The 21,831-nt window shown below is 44.6% G+C and overlaps 1 protein-coding gene across 7 annotated transcripts in view; it reads left to right on the forward strand.

The window, feature by feature from the left end:
• Window positions 1-21,831, forward strand: part of Fz2 (frizzled 2) — a 154,515-nt gene that overhangs the window by 91,267 nt on the left and 41,417 nt on the right. Inside the window, exon 1 of one of the 7 annotated variants that reach the window (XM_076425959.1) lies at window positions 2,784-4,393. The exons of the other annotated variants lie outside the window; for them this stretch is intronic. The gene's annotated coding sequence lies outside the window, so the exon portion shown is untranslated. Of the gene's footprint in view, window positions 1-2,783; window positions 4,394-21,831 lie in introns of those variants that run through there. 7 annotated transcript variants of the gene reach the window in all.

A 21,831-nucleotide genomic window follows, 5' to 3' on the forward strand; every position in this document is an offset into this window, starting at 1 on the left:
TGGCTGACTTGGCTTGGCTTGGATGGCTGACTGGCTGGCTGCCTCTCTCTTTCTCGGGGAGAAAAGAGCTACCCTCCGCTTTTCCCGGCTATTGCGGGAGCGCCGAGGGAAAGTGTCCGTGGCCCCAAGGGCTCGAACCTCCCTTCGTGCGAGGAGACGCCGAGGACACCGGGTTTACTAGGGGGGACAGCCTCGACGAGCCGAGAACACCGGATAGACGAGAGTTTTCGTGATATTATTCGACGTTTTTATTTCAGAATGGCTCGTTTCTGTCTTCCCTCCGCGCTGGTTCGCTTTGAATATTTTTCCCCGTTCGCATGGAAACTGTCCGCCTCTCCCTATGCCATCCAATCGCCGACTGTGATTGCGAATTTCTACACTTCCCCCGTGAAATTAGAAGTAATCCAAAAACTGCGAGAGTTAATGTTCGCGAATATTACTGGACTTCGCGTTTAGAAAAAAAATTGCATATTCTGCTGATCACAGGTTGTACTCACCGTTTTGTAATTTCGAGATTTTTCACGTTGCTTGGATGCTGTTGCGGAATTGTTATTGCGCAATTTGTATATTTGCTGTATGCAGTCAGAAATAATTTAGCGACTCACCAATATTGCTCCACCTAAATTACAATTAGGGAACATTGTCATCCGTGTGTTTTTCGCAATTTTATTATTTCGAAAACTTTGATGTACATGTTTTGGGAATGGGTGAAATTGTTCGTTATCGTGGCAACATAGAGTAAGATCGATGATGAAAGTTGATAAATGCGTAGGCGAAGGGTGGTCCTCCACGAACCGTTTATAGTACTAAAGCTGTCCAGAATTATAAGTCGTGGCATGATGAATCCTTCGAGAGGAGGACAAACATTTCTTTATCTTTTGTACGTCATTCGAAAGTTTTATCCAAACAGAAATGGCTGCTCGGCCGTGTTTGAAATGAGTCACCCACGAACACCGGCGAAAACAGTTACAAAAACCTTTGTCGCAAACTTCATACTTTATTGGAGAAGACTCCGGTATCTTTTACTGGAAACACTTACCCCGCCATTTAAAGCGATTCAAAGACTCGGCCAGGGAAGCAACCGAATGGCCCCATTTTTTATTGTCCCGACGTGGTCTACAAAACCAGGCTTTCCGAGTCAGTGATTCAAGCCTCATTTGACGGCAAATGCACCGCGAACTAGCCGCGCTACGATATACAAAAAGAACAGAACGGGAAGCACAGATAAAAACTTGGACAATTTACGATAACGATATTAACGTTCTGCGATCTTTAACTATTCAGAGTGTACCGAAGATTTTGTCGGAAGATATGGGGCGATTTAAAGAAAGGTACTCAGAAAAACAAATAGAAAATGTCCCGTGATGGATACGGAAAGTAATCCGGAGATAAGTCGAAACAAAGCTGACTGTTTACCTCGAGTTTGACTTTTACTCTCAATATCCCACTTTATACATCATAAATCACCTAAATCACTGATCCCAGATAAAGCTCCCCATCGATCGCCTGTGCCTTCCTAAAGACCACCCATAAGTGCTCTAAAATCGTCTGAGAAACTACTATGTTTCTTCTAGACCCAACAACAACACTGGTTCACCTAAACTGGCGACCGGATCTTGGGAATTTCAATGAAATTTTACATACTTTCCAGCGCTTACAAAGTAGTACCTTCGAGGATTGATAAATCCAGTGATTCATCATTTTATCACGATGACTTTTCAATTCTGTGCCAATTTGACATCAACGGACAAATTAGATTAGAAGAACGATGATCAGAGAAAGAAACAAATTCCGAAAACACACATACCGATGCATCCGGAGCCAGTCAAGGTGGTCTAACCCCTTAAGTCAGCCCGCGCATCCGGTCGCCGGGTCAAGAAGGGGGGCCAGGGACTTAACAAAGCACAGTTTCGTTCCGCCTGTTCGTTTTTCTCGGCCGCGATCCCGTGGCGCATTGAAAACACGAGTGGTCGGTCGGATGAATTCTCGCTGACGATCACGACGCGCTCGTATCTCAAATCGCGATAAAGGGTTACAGGTCCGGGGGAGCAGCGACTCGACTCGACTCCGACCGGACTGGACGCGACGGTAACGAGGAACGGGCGATTAGCATTTTATTGGCGTCGCGTCTTGCAATAGCTTTGGGCAGAGAAATAAACGAGGAAAAAGGGAGGGGGGGGGAACGTTAAACTTCATCGTCCATCGGACACGCCTTGTCGCTGCAGGTGTGCTCCGCGCCGACGTTATTTATTGCACGAGCGCTCCACGGGTATGTGTCCTGTTCTCGTAAGGGGGTGTTTCGTTATTTATACGTCGGCGCTGATTTTTGCGCGGGCCCGGTCCACGCTCGGAATTCATCGCTCGAGCCGAAAACGGCATCGGGAGAGCCCATCGTCTCCAGACTATGTCTGGACGTTGTCTCGCAATGAGTCGACGGTTGTCGATTCTTCGATGACCTTGATTCATCTGCATTGTTCATGAAGTTGGGATATCTAGATCGAGCACAAGCACCCTTATTGTCTCCCAAAAACTGACGGCCTTGCTTCAGATGTAGTAGACACCTCAGGCAGCAGGGTTTGAGGATTTCTCGAAACGCCAGGATCCAGGCAGAGCCTCCCTGAACCGATCGGATGGATCTTCTTGAATTTTATTAAACGCACGACCGGGTGAAACCCAAGCCAGGAATCGTCGTTCGGGTTGCCCAGACACGGTGTCCAGTCCCGGGTCGCTAGATACTCGATCCTGATAGGAGGTAGGCCTCTCGGAACCGGTCGTGACTGTACCTACACGAGACATCGTTAATGCCACCGTGGAACGAGCGGTCGAACGAAAATCCACGGGAAGGGTGCCTACTCTCCCTAGCAGGCTTCTGGGCCCGCACGATTTCTTCGTCTGCCAGGAGTAGCAGCGCACCAACAGCAGCAGCATCAGCAACAACCAAACACAGGAAGGGAGAAAGAGTACGAGAGAGAAAGAAAGTGGGAGAAACAGAGACGAAAAGAGAAACACGAGAGAAGAAGAAAAAAAAGAAAAAGAGGAACAAGCCGGTCACGGAACGAGGCGAAACCTCTAGGACGATAATTAGCGATCGGTGGTCCCGAGGAAGACTCGGGCCATCTCGTTATCCACGCCACGGCGCCCAGCGTGACGTCATCGCGCGTGTACAGGCTGCCGCGCACGATGCGATGCGATGCGATGCGATGCGCTGCGCTGGGCTGGGATGCGCCGCGATGGCGAGGGCCTCTGAGGTGGTGCGCGTGGCGTGCATACACGCGCGCCTCTAAACAGGTGTGCACGTTGGGGCCGAGAGGGAATACCATTGGCGGGAGCAGAGGGGCCGAAGAAAGGAAAAAGAGAGCGAGAGCCGAGTAAAAGAGAAAGGAGGAGATACGCATCGGGTCTGACTCTCGCGCGCGCGGAGAGGGATCGCGAGAGGATCCTACGCTCGTATACCCCGAAGACCCGACCGACCGACCGATCGGCAGTGTTGCCGTCGGCGGGTTTGGTGGGGGGACAGCGGGAATGAGAGGAGTAGAGCCGAGCTATCCCGAATGCGCCCGAGTCGGTTCCCCCACTCATGTTTCTCGTGCGGTCTCGGTCGGATCGTGGCGTTCGCGTTGCGTTCACGTCAGTGCGTAGTCGACCGGCGTTGGGGGTAGTTCGTAGCTCGGTTGCGTGACTCGCACGTGTATATCGACATTCGTGTGCGATATATCGCTCGGTATCTCGTGGCGGGTGTAGAGGGGTACGCGAGAGACGGGACTGCTGGTCGGTAGCGGGAGCGTGCGCACCGAAGGAAAATATTTGGAGAAACGTGTCCGGTTGTGTCTGTCTGTCTGTCTCTACTGTGCGTCGGGAGCGGATGGCATAGAACAGGAGGGAGAGATAAAGGGAAAGAACGAGATAGAAAGAGAGAGTTCGAGCAGCAGCAGCGGGTTGTGTTGTACACACTGGCGTGTGCAAGCATTCGACTCCTGACGGTGACTCACGTTCCCCGTGCGTACGTTTTACGGAGCTGATTTAGTGGCGGGACCCGGACAGTGTATAAAACACGACTCGACGAACCCGAGCTGTCTGCTCCGGAACCGAGGAAAAATAAAAGCGAGACAAAGCACGGGCAGACAGAGGAAGGGTACATAGAGAGGAACAGCACCGCGCGACACACGGAGCAGTTGTCCAGGATCCCGGAGCACCTCATCTCCACGAGAAGCTCCAACTCGTTCTTTCTCTGTTCTCGCCGATAAACCGCGACGGGTGTTTTTCGTTCTCAATTTCTTCTCGTCGAGCCGATAATGGATTAATTTTCGCCGGGGAGCTTACCCCGGCGGCTTCGTCGCAACCCGGAGCAGCGAACGGCTACAGCGAACGCGGCAGCACTCTGCGATAAATCAAGGTAAGATCCGGCTTTTTTTGTTTTCGAGAAGGGTGTACCGATAGCCAGCCTACCATTGACCAGCCTCCTCCTCTTACTCCTACTCGTCCTCTTCCTCACCCAAACCGTTCTCCTCCGCGTTCTCCTTTTCTTCCATCCTCGTCGGGCCGCGGGCCCAGCCGCCCGCGATTATCTCCGTCCCTCTACGACACGGAACGCTGCAAACGAGCATCCACGAGAGCATGCAGCATATATTTTGCGGCCTCTCGCTTCCTTCCCTTTCCATCCTTTTGCTCTTTCGCCTCTCGTCCTCCTCCTCCTCCTCTCCTCTCTCTTTCTACCTTTCTCCCTCGTACCCGTCTGTTTCGCGCTCGATCTATCCTCTCTCTACCCCCGACCACTCCGGGCCGACTCTCGTGGATAGGGACCAACGAGAAACACATGCACGCGAAGGCTCGAGCCACCCCGCTGACGCCGCGCGCACACGCTCTCTTTCGTTTCGTTTCGTTTCGTTTCGTTCCTTTCCCTTGGCTCCACGTTGCTTCGTCCGCATTCTGAATGCATTCTGAATGCCGAACGACGGACCTTCGCTTCTTCCAATTCCCCTCCTAGCCGGACGATGCCCACCGAATGCTCTTCCCTTTCTTGGGCCAGCTCCGGCCACTGCGACTTTACTCACGGGCCCACCGACTGCTTGACTAGACACGCTTCTTTCTTATGCCTCGAACAAGGAATTTGGTAGTACGGTTGCGTAGGAGTCGCTCGTTCGAGGGAGGAACTTGATGGCAACACCAAATGGCGATGAAAGGGGGAGTGACTCCAATTAACCCTTGTGTCAATCTGGCTCTGCCGACTTGCGCTTTGTGGGCTCAGACCTGCACCTGCACCTCAAATAGTCCCACGAGATTGAAGAATATTTTAACCTTTCGTATCATAATTTCTTCCTTAGTTAATCGTACAGCTACATTTAGTCGAAATATGCAATAGCAATCATACTTTCTGCATTATGTCCGAAGTCTTCACTAATCTGCCTGAAGGGTTCAGGTCTAAACCTGCAGCTGCACCTGCACCTGGAGTAATCTCGCAAAATCTAATTTCGTAACCCTTGATTAACAGTAAAGAGAAAACAGGAAATGTGTGTTCACTGTATGCATGAATATTGATAACTAGACAAATGCAAAACGGTAAATACATTCAAGAAACTTCTAAACACTTTTGCATTACTATCAACTTCTTAAGACAGTTACGATAAGAACTGCATGTGGCTCCTATGTTTTGCAACTAATCCAGACCGTTTTACTTAAAAATCCGTAATCCGTTGATAACGAACTGATAGAAAACCGTATTCTTTCCTACAATTGACCTTTTAGAAATCCGCGATTGTGTCTTAATCTGTGTCGTTCATTTTGTTTGTTCATAATTGAGCAACAACGCCTGCCACGCGTTGGCGGAATGTATTCGACGAGGTTCGATCGCAGTCGAGGCTGCTGTGCAGCCGTTTGTCGAGATTCTCCGGTAATGTCGTGTGTATTCAACCAGGCGAGTTATTACAGATGAACAAAACATATTACAATATCTCAGGGCTGTGAATCCGACCTTGTCCCACCTATACGATCGTATCACGTGCATTTGTTTGCAGCTGCCGTGTCTTGACTCGTCGAGCGTACCGTAGTAGATTTTAGAACGATTAAGTAATTGGACGTCGGGAGATTGTCAATGAGTGTTTAGCGTTACACAGATCTCACACCAGATTACACGGTCGCGTGAGAAAATCGCTAATGTAATACCTTTCAGTATGCCATTCACGGGTCTTCTATCTAATTCCAGCTATTTAGTTTGCTATTCTGACGATGCGGGAATGTGTGAACTTGTCTCGGGAAACCTTTTCTTCTTCGGTACACTTCCGGTTGGGAGGAAGCGTTATTAATTACGCTCGGACGAGTCAATTTCGAATGGGATCGAAAACACTCTTCAATTATTTCTTGAATACGCTACTACGTTCCGTACTTGTTAAATACAAAGACGTACAATTAGCTCGGAAAATTGTACATTGTGGGCTATATTACTTTAATTACAGATTGCAATCGCGTTATTAATAATTAAACCTCGAGTCTGTCTAATGAATGAAAATTGTCTGCACCTGTTGCAAGACTTTTACATGTATAAAATCTGGAGTCGAATAATTTTTACATTGTATAATCTATTTTCACTACGTTCAACATTACTCGATCGTCTTTTCCAAAATAATTGCCGATCGCGATCCTTCAATGAGCGTAACATTGGCTACAATGTATACTAGAAACTACAATTCTTGAGAGATTCAACTGTTCAAATGAAAATATATAATACGGAGCTTTCGTTTATCCGTTATACAGTTACTCGAATTAATATTCGGACGCTCTGAAAAAGACGATAACTTTTTTAATATTGGACTATACGATATTTGAACTTTTTTGGGAAGCTTGGGAAGTTTACTACAGGATGTGAAAAGAAATTTTTTCAGAAATAGCAATTGATCGGAATTGTAGAAAACATACTAAAAGTTGTACATATGTCAAAACTTTTTTATGTGGGCCTATATTGAAAATTTAAAAAATACATTTGCAGATATATGTCAATTATATGCACTGTGGAAGTTTCATTGAAATCGGTTGATGCAGGAAAAAACGGCAGACATCGAGAGATGTAGGAATTCTTAGATTTATTGCAGTTAGAGGCCGAAAATTGTGAAAATCTGCAATTTTTACCATCTTTAAATGTCTGTAGCTCATTGCAACGTCGACTGATTTTGACGAAATTTTCAGAATATGTTTAATTGACACAGATCTACAAAACGTATTTTTTAAATTTTCAACATTTAGTATTTTCTCTACAATTCCGACCAATTGCAATTTTCGAAAAAATTTCTTTTCACATCCTGTAGTAAACTAATTGCTCTAGCTTCCAAAAAAAGTTCAAATCGTATAGTACAATATTAAAAAAGTTATCGTCTTTTTTAGAGCGTCCAAATATTAACTCGAGTCACTGTATGTACATATTTAGAAGTCGGACTCAAGTATCAAGTACAAACCGCGTTTTCTCAATTTATTCATGGCGATTTGATATCAGTAGGCTCAGACGACTCGTCGTATTAATAAACCGGTGCACCGATAATCGAGGCGCAATTAGCGCACGGGAAAACGAGCTCGAAAAATAAAAAAAAAGAGATTCTTTTGTTGGCGCCTGTGCGGGGCGGCTGCTTTCACGATATTTTTCGGTCTAACGACTTTCCCCATTTTTCTCGGTCAACGTTTACACGGTTCGTTTCACGGCTGACGATGTAAAAATAACAAAACCACCGCAGAGAAAAGAGACCGTTGTTTGTTGCAACTATCGGCCGATTCCGAATTTTCAAAGAAAAGGAACTTTTAAAGATTCACAGCTCCGGTAACAGTTTTACGTCCCTTATTCCAATTCAATTAATTACGTATGCATTGATCGATGTAACCTTGTGAAACTATGATTCTAGACATTCGTACTTGTCTCGCAAACAGTCGTTATTAGACTGCGGATTTTATGCGTGGGAAACATGAAACAATGGAAGCATTGAAACAACTATGTTCTTCAATCATAATTCATTTAATTCTTCTTTCTCATAATTGATATAGGAAGTATTCGTTTTGCATATGGATCAGTACATAGTCTGTGTGTGTGGTTACAACTTTTAAATCAGTATTAAATTACAAACTAAACTCTATCCCACGCGAGAGAGTAACTCTGCGGAAAGACCAATTTTTGTTAGTCGCTGCGCATCTTCGCCCTAATTGGTTCAAGAAAATGGGGAGTGGGTAGTGGAGTGAGACATGATAGGCTTGCTGCGCCCCCGCCATCTACAAAAACTCAGAAAGCTGCGCGAAACAGGGTTACTCTCTCGAGGGATATACTATACAATTTGTTAAAAATAAAAAAATCGATAAGCGGGGGTACACGCTTTCAAATTCAAGGCAATTGATGAATTTCGAGCAGGGTCCTGGTGGTCGCGCAGAAATGTATTTGCATCCGTGATCTAGTTGTGACGTGGCGACCGAGGGAAATTACGAAACTCCCTGTCTATCATCGATGCTTGAACAGTCGGCATGTTGAACGAGACTTGTCAAGTTCGCTCGCCGATGACATCTGCGCGGTCTCGTAATTGCGTACCTGCTATTCATGCCCAATGAGCTCCGTTTCGAATAAGGACTTCGATCAAGGCCGTTCTCCTCGACGTTTACAACGGGCCCGGGCTCTCGCGTACGTTTATGCAAATAAACGCCGGAGACATTGTATCACATAACAACGAGGAGATTCGATTCGAGAGGACGACGATGTTGAACCACACGGGGCTGGGCTTCGTGTTCCGAGATCTCGCCGCGAGATTGATTCGGCATTTGTCCCGCGGCTTTACGAGGTTTTATGCCGGATCGACGATTTGAGCAATTCTTCTGCCAGCCAGTTCGCAAAGTGGCTCGTTTGCATAATATATTCGTTTAGCAGAAATTAACGATGCCGTGACTATGATCGCTCGATACCCACCGAGGAACCTTCAAGTATCGGGACGTTGTAAATGTTTGGCTTCTATGCTAGAATTTGCATAATACGCTGTGCTAATGAATAGAATGTTGTAAAATAGTTCCGCGAACCACATATTCACAAATGTTTATGCGCTGTTTGATGTATCGACCGAGATCAAGCGATTATGTTTAAGGTAATGCTATGGTAAATAATTCTCCTCAAGTTTTTGTTAAGTGGTTTTTGCATACGCGGGTTGCATACTAGGAAGTGGGTTTGTTATATTTCTCGAGGTTGTATTTTTTAACGCTTTTAGGAAGAAACAGCCCTTCCCGCTGAATCTTGAGTATCGTGTAACCAGCTTCATAATCTCTCGACAATGTATTACGACTGATTTGTACACATCCTAATCTGGTTATCTACATAGTTATCTACTAGTACTATTCGAGAGATACCTTCTGCCCAATGGTTCCAGCTTGTATTATCTGCTATTTATTATTTGAAACACATATTTCTCTCTCGTTTCGGTACACAGTTTTAATCTCTCGCTATCTGCTGTTTATTATTTGGAACGTTCGTTTTACCCTGTTTCGTACATAAACTAATCTAGAATTATCTGTTTATCGTTCGAGTGGGTCACTTCAGTGATCAACTACCTTGTTGCGAGTTTGTCAATTGTGTTTCTGTCACTGGATGATTAGTTGGGACCTTCTTGAATAAAGCACTGTCTGGTGTCATTCTAAAATTACGTTACATAAATACTTACTAGGAAAATCACTTCTTGTTTAACCTTACTGTCAAAGAAAATGTGTCATCTTGATATTTATAGTGAATTATACAGGGTGTCTCAGCTGAAGGAGGCCACCTAAAGATCTCCTTTATTTGTAATGACACCAAAAGATATTAATGGCATAATTTAAATGGTATCGAAGGAGGAATATCATAGAAGAACAATTTTTATTTGTCCGATTATTTTTTCCGGGAAAACTAATTTTTTCTATTCCATCTTGTTAATGACTTAAGCACACACCCAAATGTATTTTTTCAGCCGCTATAAGATGGAATAAAAAAGATAAGTTTTCTCGATAAAAAAATAACGACGACCTTGAAAAAACTATGAAAAAATTAGCGGACAAATAAAAATTGTTCTTCTATGATATTCTTTTGTGCCATTAAAAATAGAGATATTTAGGTGGCCTCCTTCAGCTGAGACACCCTGTATATTTGGACTTCTTAACGTGACTTTCTCGATATTTTTGGATTTTGTACATTAATAAATAAATGTGTACACCAGTGATTCATGAAGAAATAACGTGAAATGCAGATCTACGAGAAGTGCCGCGTAGTTTCGTAATCATAAATGAAGTGGCGACGCGCGAAAAAATTTGTAGGGCTGTCGGAATGAGAAGAAAAATGTCAAGGAGAAAGAGGATGGTGTGGTACAGGGAAATATCGCAGTCAAGAATGAGGTAGTCACGCAGAACGTATTCATCTCGCAGCGCGTTTCCTCCCTCGACGCGAAACGTCCAAAAAGATCGCGAGGAGTTTCGCCGAGTCTCGACATCACCCACCTGGGCAACGATATATCACGCGAAAGGAGCGGCGGGATCGACTTCTTATTGGGTTGGCAACGGGGACCGTGGCTCGAGCAACATGACTAATTATTGCTGTCCCGGTTCGGTGCCGTCTAGTTTACCTTTGCAGTGGCGCACGCTTTCCCGCCCGTAATTTCTCACGCAAACAACCGCGCGAGAAACCGGCCGGTTTCTCGCACGATTCTCGCTCCTTTTTCGCGACCTGCCCGATATATCGAGTCCCCTATCCTCGTGTTCGAGCGATGATAATCTGCTCGCGATCGCTCCGAACGATCAAACAGGATTAACGTGAAAACAAAAATTCGATAAAACGACGTACGGACGGCAAATACAGTCTGAACTAAATTCCGACTCCATTCCCTTTTCATTTGTTCAGTTCGAATCATCACTTCAAATTCACAGCAAAGACTATTTTTCAAAGAATTTTCATGCTTAAGGTATTACTCGTTATAGAATTTCCGCAAAGGAAACTAATCACTCCGTTTAAAAAACAAATTTCAGTCGCTTCCCGTTGGAGATAAGGAACCTTCGTTCGAGCATATGTCACGGTAGTAAGTGCACACTACATATGTATGAAAACACAGTTCTAATCTCGAATACGTAGAGACGCGAGGGGTAAGGTTCTCCTAATAGATAAGGAACAGCGCTAAATTCTCAAACAAGATAAACTAAGTATGAAGTTAGGAGCCCACCTGTGCATTATGCTAACCTCTTCGGGGAAAATGATTTAATCGTTGTGTGAAGAGATATGTATACATGAGTCATCTAATCGCAAAACATATTTCTGTTTAAGTCCCATTGTTTCATCAGTTTTCTATAGGCATTTGCATGAACATCCGCAGTCTATATACATGACCATCAACAGATTTTTATTGAAAAAATAAAGGACCAGTGTCAGCGTCCTTGAAGAGGTTAGTGCGTCTGTTGTGACGAACCTCGCGGTTGGAATCTCAAGTTCCACGAAGCGTTATCGGGGACGTTCGAATATCTGATAGCGGATTCCGTAGCGAACGGAGCGATTTATCGTCCCGCGTTTCCGTTCGAACGACGGGCGGGTATAAATACCGGCGGCGGCGGGTCCGACGGTTACTCGCGAGTCGGCGAAGAAAAAATATACGGCCGCAAATATCGCAGTCGCGAGCGCGCGCGCGCGCGCAGCCTGGTGCAAATTTAACGAGAGCGTCGGGACACAGGGCAGGAAGGAAGCCGCAACGATAGTCGTAAAAAGGCCCCGGAGATAAACGACGCACGGATTCTTCGTTCGTTCTTTTTTTCCCCATCGTTTTCGTCTGTTTTCTTCCCAGTGGCTAGATTAGAACGAGCCACGAGACACGCGGATGCCCACCGCAGCTTTCCGGTTTTTATTCAATTACGTCGGATGATGCGTTTGGGTTCATTGAAGCGCGCCACTGTCGCGCACATACGTGTGAAGTAATTGATTTTTTTCTCGTTCGTAATGATGCCGGCCGGGTAATGGAGTGATTAATTTACGACGTGCTACAACGCCCCGAACAAATTGAAGCGCACGGCTATTCGGACAAACGATTTCAATGACGGTTGTCAGCTTGACGTCTTCAAAAATGAATCCTCGGCCGGAACTGCGTAATATTAAATTGCATCGCCCGGGCACGTGTGATTTAAACCTTACGAGTGCTTTCGATGATTTCGTGGCAGCCGCCTTCGGCTGAATCCGTATTCTTACGTACATATCGATTTACTGTTCTTACGCCGTGTACGAATATTTCACCTTCAGGAACCGAAACCGAATGTAACAATTTTCGAACCTCGGTTCTGAGTACATAATTCTATTATGTATTAGGCTGTAAAGAAAGAAATGCAGGATTTTCGTTCCTTTCTTTTAATTGCAATTTTATACCAATAAATATTTACCTTAATTTAATGAGTTATATGTCATTATAAAGCTTGTTTTACGTTCTATTTAATTATGCTTTTAATATTTAATTTTGTTCAAATTTTTATTAAATTATTTGGCTGTTATTTCAGCGTGTCAAAACGCGATTTACGCATTATTTTTTCTACGAATTCAAACTAGACCGTAGTGCCGCTCAAGCGGCTGAAATACAAGCCAAATAATTCAATAAAATTTAAATAAAATTAAATATCAAAAGCATAATTAAATAGAGCGTAGAACAATCTTTAAAATGACGTATAACTCATTAAATTAAGGTAAATATTTATTGGTATAAAATTGCAATTGAAACAAAGGAACAAAAATCCTGCATTTCTTTCTTTACAATCTAATAAATACATAGTATCCCAAATATGTACATTCAATTTTAATTACGACGTAATTCAAATACAGTCATGATTAGCGCAATCAGCAAATAAATTAATTGAATGGCTTGAATTATGTCATACAACTAGAATAATTTAATTAATACTGTGTAATTCAGTTACGTAGGTGTACAAAAACCCACGGTCCGAAGAGCGATACATAATCGGTTTCAAAGAACAATGTAGAATAATGTAGATGCATCGAACGCATCCGGAACAAACGACGTGAAGTGAAATCACGATCAAAACGAATTGATTAGAGCAGGAGGGGGGCAAAATCTCGGGAGACAAGCGCCTTCGAGGCCACAGAGAGCCATCCGGGATTAAGTTCTCAGTTCAAGAAACATCCGACTCGTCTTTTTTGCGTCTGTTCTTTGGTAGCATTCGTTGCGGGACAGTCCACGAGGAGGCAGGTTCCGTATTGAAGATCTTCTGAATCCAAGGATGTTTTAGCATCGATCGGGACACGATGTCAGAAATTTTTTCCCGACCTTCGGTAGAAAGCGGAGAGTGAGATCGGCAACGAGCGTGCTCGCGCGCGCGTTGCTCGTCGCGTAACCTGTTACTTTGATTGAACTTTCTAGTTTTTATTTGTAATTTCTTTTTTCCCCCCTCGGCTCTCCCCGTGGCTTGTTCGCCGTCTCATTTTCCTGCCGGGGCCCCTCGGGCCCCTACGGACGATGATCGGATCGGTGGATCGGGGCACGCGGCGCTCGAATAGACGGCCGAGTCATTATCGACGTGGTTTCGCGCGTCGTCCCACTTGGGCCCGAGCAAAAAAGCGCGTTCCACGCTTTAGTATCCGGTAAACCTACATCTGGAGGTGGCTCCCATTATGCGAACGGGTTCCCGGAGAATCCATGGCCTTTTTTGGTCCACCCTCGGCGACTCCCCGACCCGTGAAACCCCATGAAAGGCGAAGGTGAACGGTCGGGATCTCTCTCTTCTGTGCCCTCTAGTCTCTCTTTCCCTTTCGTTCCCTCTCGTCTCTCCGAAGTCAGCGTGAAAAGACCGCTTAATGAAAGAAAGGAAAATGTTTGGAAAGGGCGCGAAACGGAAACGGAACGGCGCGTTTGAGGCCGTGACACGCTTTCAACTGATGGACAATGGTTACACCGGTGCCTTCGACTCGATTGTTCTTGAAAAGTGTGCGCACAACTTTTCTCCCTCTCTCTCTCTCTCTTTCTTTTTCTCGGTGTACGCAACTCGGTAAGAAGAAGAAATGGGAAAGAGAAATAAAGAAAGGGAAAAAGGACGCGGGCCACCGCGCGTTCGCGTCATTATCATCTGAATCGTGGATCGCCCTCCATTCAACCGAGGCTTCGCCTCGTATCGATCCGGCCCCTGGTGCTTATAAATTTATTCAACATCGATGGAGCTCTAATTGAAGACAATTTGACGGACACTTTTTATCCCCCAGTCGTCTCCTCGCTGGGACGAGCCTTTCTCATCATCTCCGGATTCCCTTCATTATCTTCTCAGTATCGGCTTTTTAACGATTCTGGATATTGCGCATAATCGTCTGCGTCGATGAATTTGTGGTCGTGCGTCTGCATCGAGGAGTCTTATATGGGCGTCGTTCACCGGGTTTCGCAATTTTTCTGTCGCAAAATCTGTGGGATGATAGGTCTCTTGTCTCATGTCGATGGCGCGACTGCGTAATCCTCTGCAACTAGTACATTTCTAACCAATCGAATCTTTATTGAAAATAAGAAGGCTTAATTAATATCGCTGGATCGAAAAATGACTTGTTTTACCTTGCATGAACACCATTGCACAAAGGTATATACCTGCTACGCAATAATATATTCTAAAGAAATATGGGACTGTGCATTGGACAAACACAATTCAATGCCGTATTTTCAATAAAGAATATTAGCAGACCGTTCGAGACAAATGGCTCGTAAACGAAGAACCATTGCTATGCATTCGCACGTGGATGTTTCAATATTGACGGCCACGAAAAATCGCCGAGCACTGACGTGTTCGTATGGGAACAAACAGCACCGGTCATTAAAGCGTTAAGAACACAATGGCCCATCTCCGAAGCGTATATACAAGTGTCACGGTGCTGACGGTAGTGAACCGCGATTAGCACCCGTAGCCCCACGAATTCTATTCGCGTTTAGTAACCGGCGCACGGTCGCGCAATTAATTCCTTGACGCGCGCCACCATTCGTCCTTGAAACGCGTGATTTCATTACGCGAGATGGAACAGCGACGTCGGCGCGCGCGGTGCGGCTCGTCTTCGTCGGGGAAAGGTTAATCCACCGTCTGCAGGCTTCTATCGCGAGACTGTGAACAGAGAGAGAGAGAGAGAGACAGCGAGAGGAGGAGGAAGAAAGAGAGAGAGAGGGGGTGGGAGGAGAACAGGAACAGAGCGGTAGTTGTGCCTGGCGTACGCCGATTACGGTTTCACCTGCCCACCAGAGAGAAGAGTCAAAGGGACGGTGTCGCGTACGCTTCTTCTCGCGTCCCTGTGTGCGCCCGGCAAACGACTATGCTCGCCGGAAAGGGAGAAAAAGAGAGGAAGAGGTGGTAAAGGAAAGGAAAAGAGCGGTAGCAGGAGAAGAGAAGAACGAGAGAGAGAGAGGTGGGCTCGGCGAGGTTGACGCGACATGAAAAGCGTTCAGCGCTCGGGGTAGGAGAGAAAGGCGAAGAGAGAAAAAGTCCCGTATTGAGAGACACGTTCGCCAAGTTTTTCCGCGAAACAACGGCGGGGAACAACGCCGGCGCGGGCATAATGCCGCCTCGTTAAAAAATAATTCATTTAACCACAATGCTTCGACGACGCGCGAGAAAAAAACGGCAACGTTGACGCTAGACGAGAGCCGGGAGTCTGATATCTCTCTCTTTCTCTCGGATTCAACCCCCTCGTGGCGATACACCACCCAACCACCCCCTACGTTCGCACAAACCATCGCCTCTCTGTCCCTTTTTGTCCCAACCCCCAACCTACCCACACTCGCCGCGACGCGCGCACAATAACCGTGGCAGGCGTTATAACAAGGGAAAGCGGGGCGTTGTAATTAACGCAATAAATACGCATCGTGTAGACGAGATTGCGACGCCGGAGTTCGACGAGCCAGCCCACGCGTGGGCGTGCGAGAAAGAGAGGCCCTCTGTGTTGTTCGTTGTTCCTTTCATTCGAACGGCCTCGTTCGGATCGCGCGGATCATCGGGCTCCCGATCCTACGCGTGTGGGACGTGTTACGTTAATTTCCGGCGATCCCGTTTTAATAAGACGCGTTTTGTTCGACGCCGATCCCAGTAACTGGTCCCAATGGTTACGTTATTATACAATATACATATATCGGTTGACGACCTCGCCCGCGTGATTTGAATATTGAGCCGGCTCCGTTGCGGAACCCACGGAAAAACTCGACACGTTACCAATTGCCTTTTAATAGCTCGCGCGAAACGTTGCGAAACGAATAGCGCGGGCATTATTCGTTTTTGTTCTACACCGCTTCTCTGCTGTCTATGGCCCCGCTGTAGTGCCAACATGTGCGGGGGTGAATCAGCTGGCTTTTCTATTTTCAGTTTAGTTGGGGTAACTCCGCGATTTTTTACTGTTCACGTGTGAAACTTGTTAGCATCGGATTTTAGTGCATACCTTTTAGACCTTTTACATTAGCATCTTCAAATACAAAAGAAAAATTGCGATCGAAAACGCGCAGTTTTCGCCGTGTGTGAACGGAGTCTTGTCCATAGCTTCAAGCGGGTGTACGCATTTTTGGACGATCGGGAAATCAAAATTGAAAAGTTATTCACATTTACAGAACCTTCAAAACCTCGTATCCTCTATTGTTCCACTGATATCGTTAACCCGGAGAACCCAAATTTGCCGGACAGGGTTGAGCTAACGTTTCACGTAAAAACATGCATAGAAACTATAGCGCAATAACTTTAAATACAATGCTATTCCACCGACACGCGAGTCCCCATCCAATGCGAATTTCCCAATAAAATACAAGCTTGTATAAAAATCTACGGTCGATTTTAAAATGTACCACCTAGCCGCTTGCAAAGCAGATGTGGTGAAAACGTGAATAGCTCCGTCACAATATGACACTGTGGTCAATGCGAAAACGTGAAATGGAAGACTGTGCGCATTGGGCGGGAATAATGGCATTCCCTCCCTATAAGTGTGCGCTCGGTACCGGGAATGGTAACCATAGAGAGCAGCAGACACGATTGTACGACGTTCATTGACTGGCTCGACAGAATTGATCACAGCTCCATCCATCGATGCGGAACGCTGTATTTATCGTTTCACAATTTAAACCAGAAAGGTAGTAACAAGTTATTTCTGCGAGGCCGTGCTGTTCCCGATTTCGATCGAACCTGTAATAAACGAAGCTTCGGAGATAAGACTGCGACAAAAGTAAAATATTTTCTGAATGGACCAGAAGCTGGAACCTCTAGGTACAGTCGTCAGGGCTCATTCAACGAGAAGATCCAGTTACAAGGCTCGCGTTCGGCCGAGATATCGAACAATGTTCGAGCGTTTGGTTGCGAGCATCGGTACCCCGTTCGGTAGAATTTCCATCGCGTGTCCCCAGCGCACAGGAGCCACGGGTAGACAACAAAGGAACAATTCTTTCCCTTCGGCCGCTATCTCCTTTATTTATCTATCGTTCATTCGTGGAACCGAGCCGAACCAGGGATTCCTCCTCCTCCGAAGAGTTACGATCGCCGATCTGGCCAGGATTCACGGAGCTCTCCTGACCTTTCGAAGGGGACCTAGCCCTCTCCCCTCTCTCTTTTTTCTCATTCGCTCTCTTGCTCCTGTCTTCGTGTTTCGATGCAGATTCCAGTCGGGGTTCTGGTCGAAGCACGGAGGAACGAACGAGAGAAGAGCAGAAGAGAGGAGTGGAGTGAGAGAGAGAAAGAGAGAGAGCCGGTGTGTGGAAGGTAGAGAAGGCAGCCGAGAAACGGCCAGTAACCGAGGGGAGAAACGAGAGAGACAGAAAAAGAGATAGATAAAGAGAGAAAGAGGGAGTCGTCTCGCAACTGGTGTTAAGGGTGTGGGTCCGGCTTGAGCGAGAGTGTGGTGGCACCCTAACACACCGCTAGACACTGTATATGTACACGAGGATTGCAAGGGTTTCGTACTTTACAAAGTACGTCTCGCTAATGCACATTTGGAGCCTCTACGTAGTCACAATCGATAGATAAAAGACCCACCAATTGCCGTTGCTGTCTAAAATGGCCTACTTTTGCGTTTTCGAGGCGTAATTTTCATTATTCGGCAGCATGTAGCGGAGTTCGACAAAAATTGGGCGGCGCGACAGTGCTGCCACTGTCGAGACACATACATTTTCTTAAATATCGAGAAATTTAGGGTTCTTATAGAAAAATCAAACAGCAACAGAAGTTTTGAGGTCACATACAATGCCAATGCAACGTTTATTATGTTAAACCATACGTGTTTAAACACACACTTTGTAAAGTACGGAAACATACCCCTAAACGGAGGTTTAGGATCCAAGTATAGGTCCGGCATTTTTCGCTACGGGGCGCTAACATCTGATTCTGCTGTATCGGTAAAACAGTGGACGAGAAAAAGCATGTTCCCGGTAAGTTGGGCTTCATACGTAAACGTGACGTCACTATACGGCTCACGATGATGCAGCGTCAGTGTGTAACTGACAAACCATTTCTCTATTATACACATTTGGAACCACTACGTAGTCTCAATCGCTAGATAAAAGATCAATCTAATGCGTATGGTGTCTAAGATGGCCAACTTTTGCGTTTCCGAGGCATAATTTTAATTATTCGGCATCAAGATGTCTGTACCGCGCGGCGCACTCACACACTCGTCACTCGGGCAGCGTGTACGTGTGCCTAGGCGGATCGCAAGGGTCCGGTTCTAGTAAAAGTACGTCTCGCTAATGCACATTTGGAGCCCCTACGTAGTCTCAATCGCTAGATAAAAGATCAATCTATTGCACATGGTGTCTAAGTTGGACTAATTTTGCGTTTTCGAAGCGTAATTTTCAATCTTCGGCAGCAAGATGTCTGTACCGCGCGGCGCACTTACACACTCGCCGCTCGGGCAGCGTGTACGTGTGCCTAGCCGGATCGCAAGGGTTCGGTAACTGACAAACCATTTCTCTATTATACACATTTGGAACCACTACGTAGTCTCAATCGCTAGATAAAAGATCAATCTATTGCGCACGGTGTCTAAGATGGTCTACTTTTGCGTTTTCGAGGCATAATTTTAATTATTCGGCAGCAAGATGTCTGTTCGGGAGGCTCTGCAAGCAGGCTTGACTTTGACCAGCCATACCGCGCGGCGCACTCACACAGTAACCGCTCGGGCAGCGTGTACGTGTGTCTAGGCGGATCGCCAGGTTTCGGGAAGCTTCAAATCATTTTTCGTTCTTCGCCGCCTCCTGCACTAGGTATACTATATCTATATCTATGCCATGTAATACCTTCCTATACCTGGTATATCATAGAGCACTATAAGGGTCGTTACGGGGAGCGAGACGCGCGGGAAGCACGAACACTGGTTGAACAATGCTGGCGTTGCCGACAACTGCTGCAAACCATTTCTCGTCCTCCGCTGCATCCTCCGCCGTATCTTCCGCCGCATTATAAATTGTTATTATTATTCTATACATTATAAAAATTCAAGCAATTATTTTAACAATTAATTATTAGATTGGAACGAAAGTTCGTAGCGTTTTTAAATAAAAATTCAAAGATGAAATTAAGATATTTATGTATTCATAGGATCATTGAATAACAAATACATTATAAAAATTGATTTATTTATTAATAGTATATTTAAATATATATATATGGTTTGTACGCGCGCCGGTGAATCTCCGGGGAATGCAAAGTGCACATTTTATAATTTATAATTTATTATAATTTATTGTAAAAGTAAAAATTATACGGGCCGCCTCTTCGGCCTCCGTCGCGCCGCGCGCTGCCCCGCGTCCTATCAACCCTTTGAAGACTTCCTTCAGTGCCTGTCTCCTTAGTATTTTCTGCAACATATAATAAAAATTAATGATAATGAAAATAACATAGGATACCTAGTTGGGACCTGGGATTGAACACTGTTATGATATCGGTTCCGGTTCTCGAAACAGTTATGAAGAATCTAAATGGTGTTGTAACTGTTACGAGTATATCGGTTCTGGCTTACATATGTAAATATCGATTACGGTAATGGTTTTGGAGAACCGATATTATTTCGGTTTTATAATTGTTAAATTTCGGTTCTGGATGTCGGTTCCTGGTTTCCGGTCTGTATTATGTATTGTGTTCGGCCTTATATATTCATTATTCAAGTAGTTCTTTATTGTTATTCATAATTTAAACAATTTTTAAATGAATAAATTTTTATAATTTGTCTCTACATGCATTAATTGAATTATTATTCCAATAATAATTTGTTGTTAAAACAATTGTTTAAATAAACATTATTATGTAAATGGTAATTTAAACAATGAATATAGAAACAAACTATACATTATGAAAATTGATTTCTTTAAACTATTGTTTCAACAATAAATTGTTATTCAGATGATAATTCAAATAATGCATGTAGAGACAAATTATAAAAATTTACTAATTTAAAAATTATTAAATTATGAATAACAATAAAGAACTACTTGAATAATGAATATACATATGTATAAGGCCGAACACAATACAGAATACAGAACCGAAATCGGGAATCGACATCCAGAACCGAAAATTAACAATTATAAAACCGAAATAATATCGGTTCTCCAAAACCGTTACCTTATCCGATTTTTACATATGTAAGCCAGAACCGATATTCTCGTGGTGTAACAGTTACAACACCATTTCGATTCTTCATAACTGTTTCGAGAATCGGAACCGATATCATAACAGTTTTCAATCCCTGGTCCCAACTAGGCCTCTTATGTTATTTTTAGTATCATTAATTTTCTTTTAAATGTTGCAGTAAATACTAAGGGTGCGCCTACAGTGCATCCTACGACCGACAGACATGGTGACGTCAGAGCCGTCTGGCAGACATTTCAAATGTGTGGGTAGGCCCAGGTAGGCCCGTCTGTGAGAGGCCCTTCTAGTTTCGTCCTGCATCAACCGACAGGACGGCCCTTGCACCATACAATATTTCGGTGCAGCGTTCACTTCAAATAATTTTCATGTCGCCAATTTTGAAGTATCCGTATTTTTAAAAACGGGGCCGTAAAGAGGACACTTGGGGCTATATTATCATTATTTTTATTTTTTTTATTTTCTGGTGCTTTCATAGCAATGCACCTGTTTAAAACAATTGCAAAATAAACTATGAAAACAAATATTTTCTGAACTGAAATAATTTTTATTAAATACTCTGATGGTTTCACTATGAGTAACCAAAACTAAGTTTCATCAATTTGCTAGTTTAGCCGTTATAATTTAATGAAAAACTTGTGACACACAACTCATATTACATGTCCGTAAAACCAACAGTTTTCAAGATTTCAAAGAATTCTTCGAGATACGTCTATATTTTGCTAAAGACTGCAACATATTCAAATTTGAACAAAATTCGAAACAGTAGTCTTATCTCGCATGGAAAGATTCATGTGCACTAATTGTATATGTATATGTAGATTAACTCTCATGGAAGTATGGATACTCGAAAATAATTAAAAATTAAAACAATTAGAAGAAACTGCGATTTACATAGATCAATCGTAAACAAAAAAATTCAAATTGCAATTTTTGAGAGAAAACCTCTCTTAAATCCATTTACTTCGTTATTACTTTATTGTCGGAGCCACGAAGAAAAACTCGGACATCTCCCTATACCTCAATAGCAATTATGTGCTATAAACCTTGCAGACCTCCACGGTCAGTTATGGGCTGCAGCTAATCATCTTGGGGTTTCCCGTCAAACCCGCACACCATGTGCAGTGACTCTTTTATCTGTCTTCCACTTGGAAGACACTTTTGGCCAAGTAGAGATGGGACACCTTTCATGTAGTGAAAAAACATTTTCAATTTGTTTATGTCCAACAAGTAGTCCAATACAAT

Source organism: Lasioglossum baleicum, chromosome 6, assembly GCF_051020765.1.
Source record: "Lasioglossum baleicum chromosome 6, iyLasBale1, whole genome shotgun sequence".
Taxonomy (NCBI): domain Eukaryota; kingdom Metazoa; phylum Arthropoda; class Insecta; order Hymenoptera; family Halictidae; genus Lasioglossum; species Lasioglossum baleicum.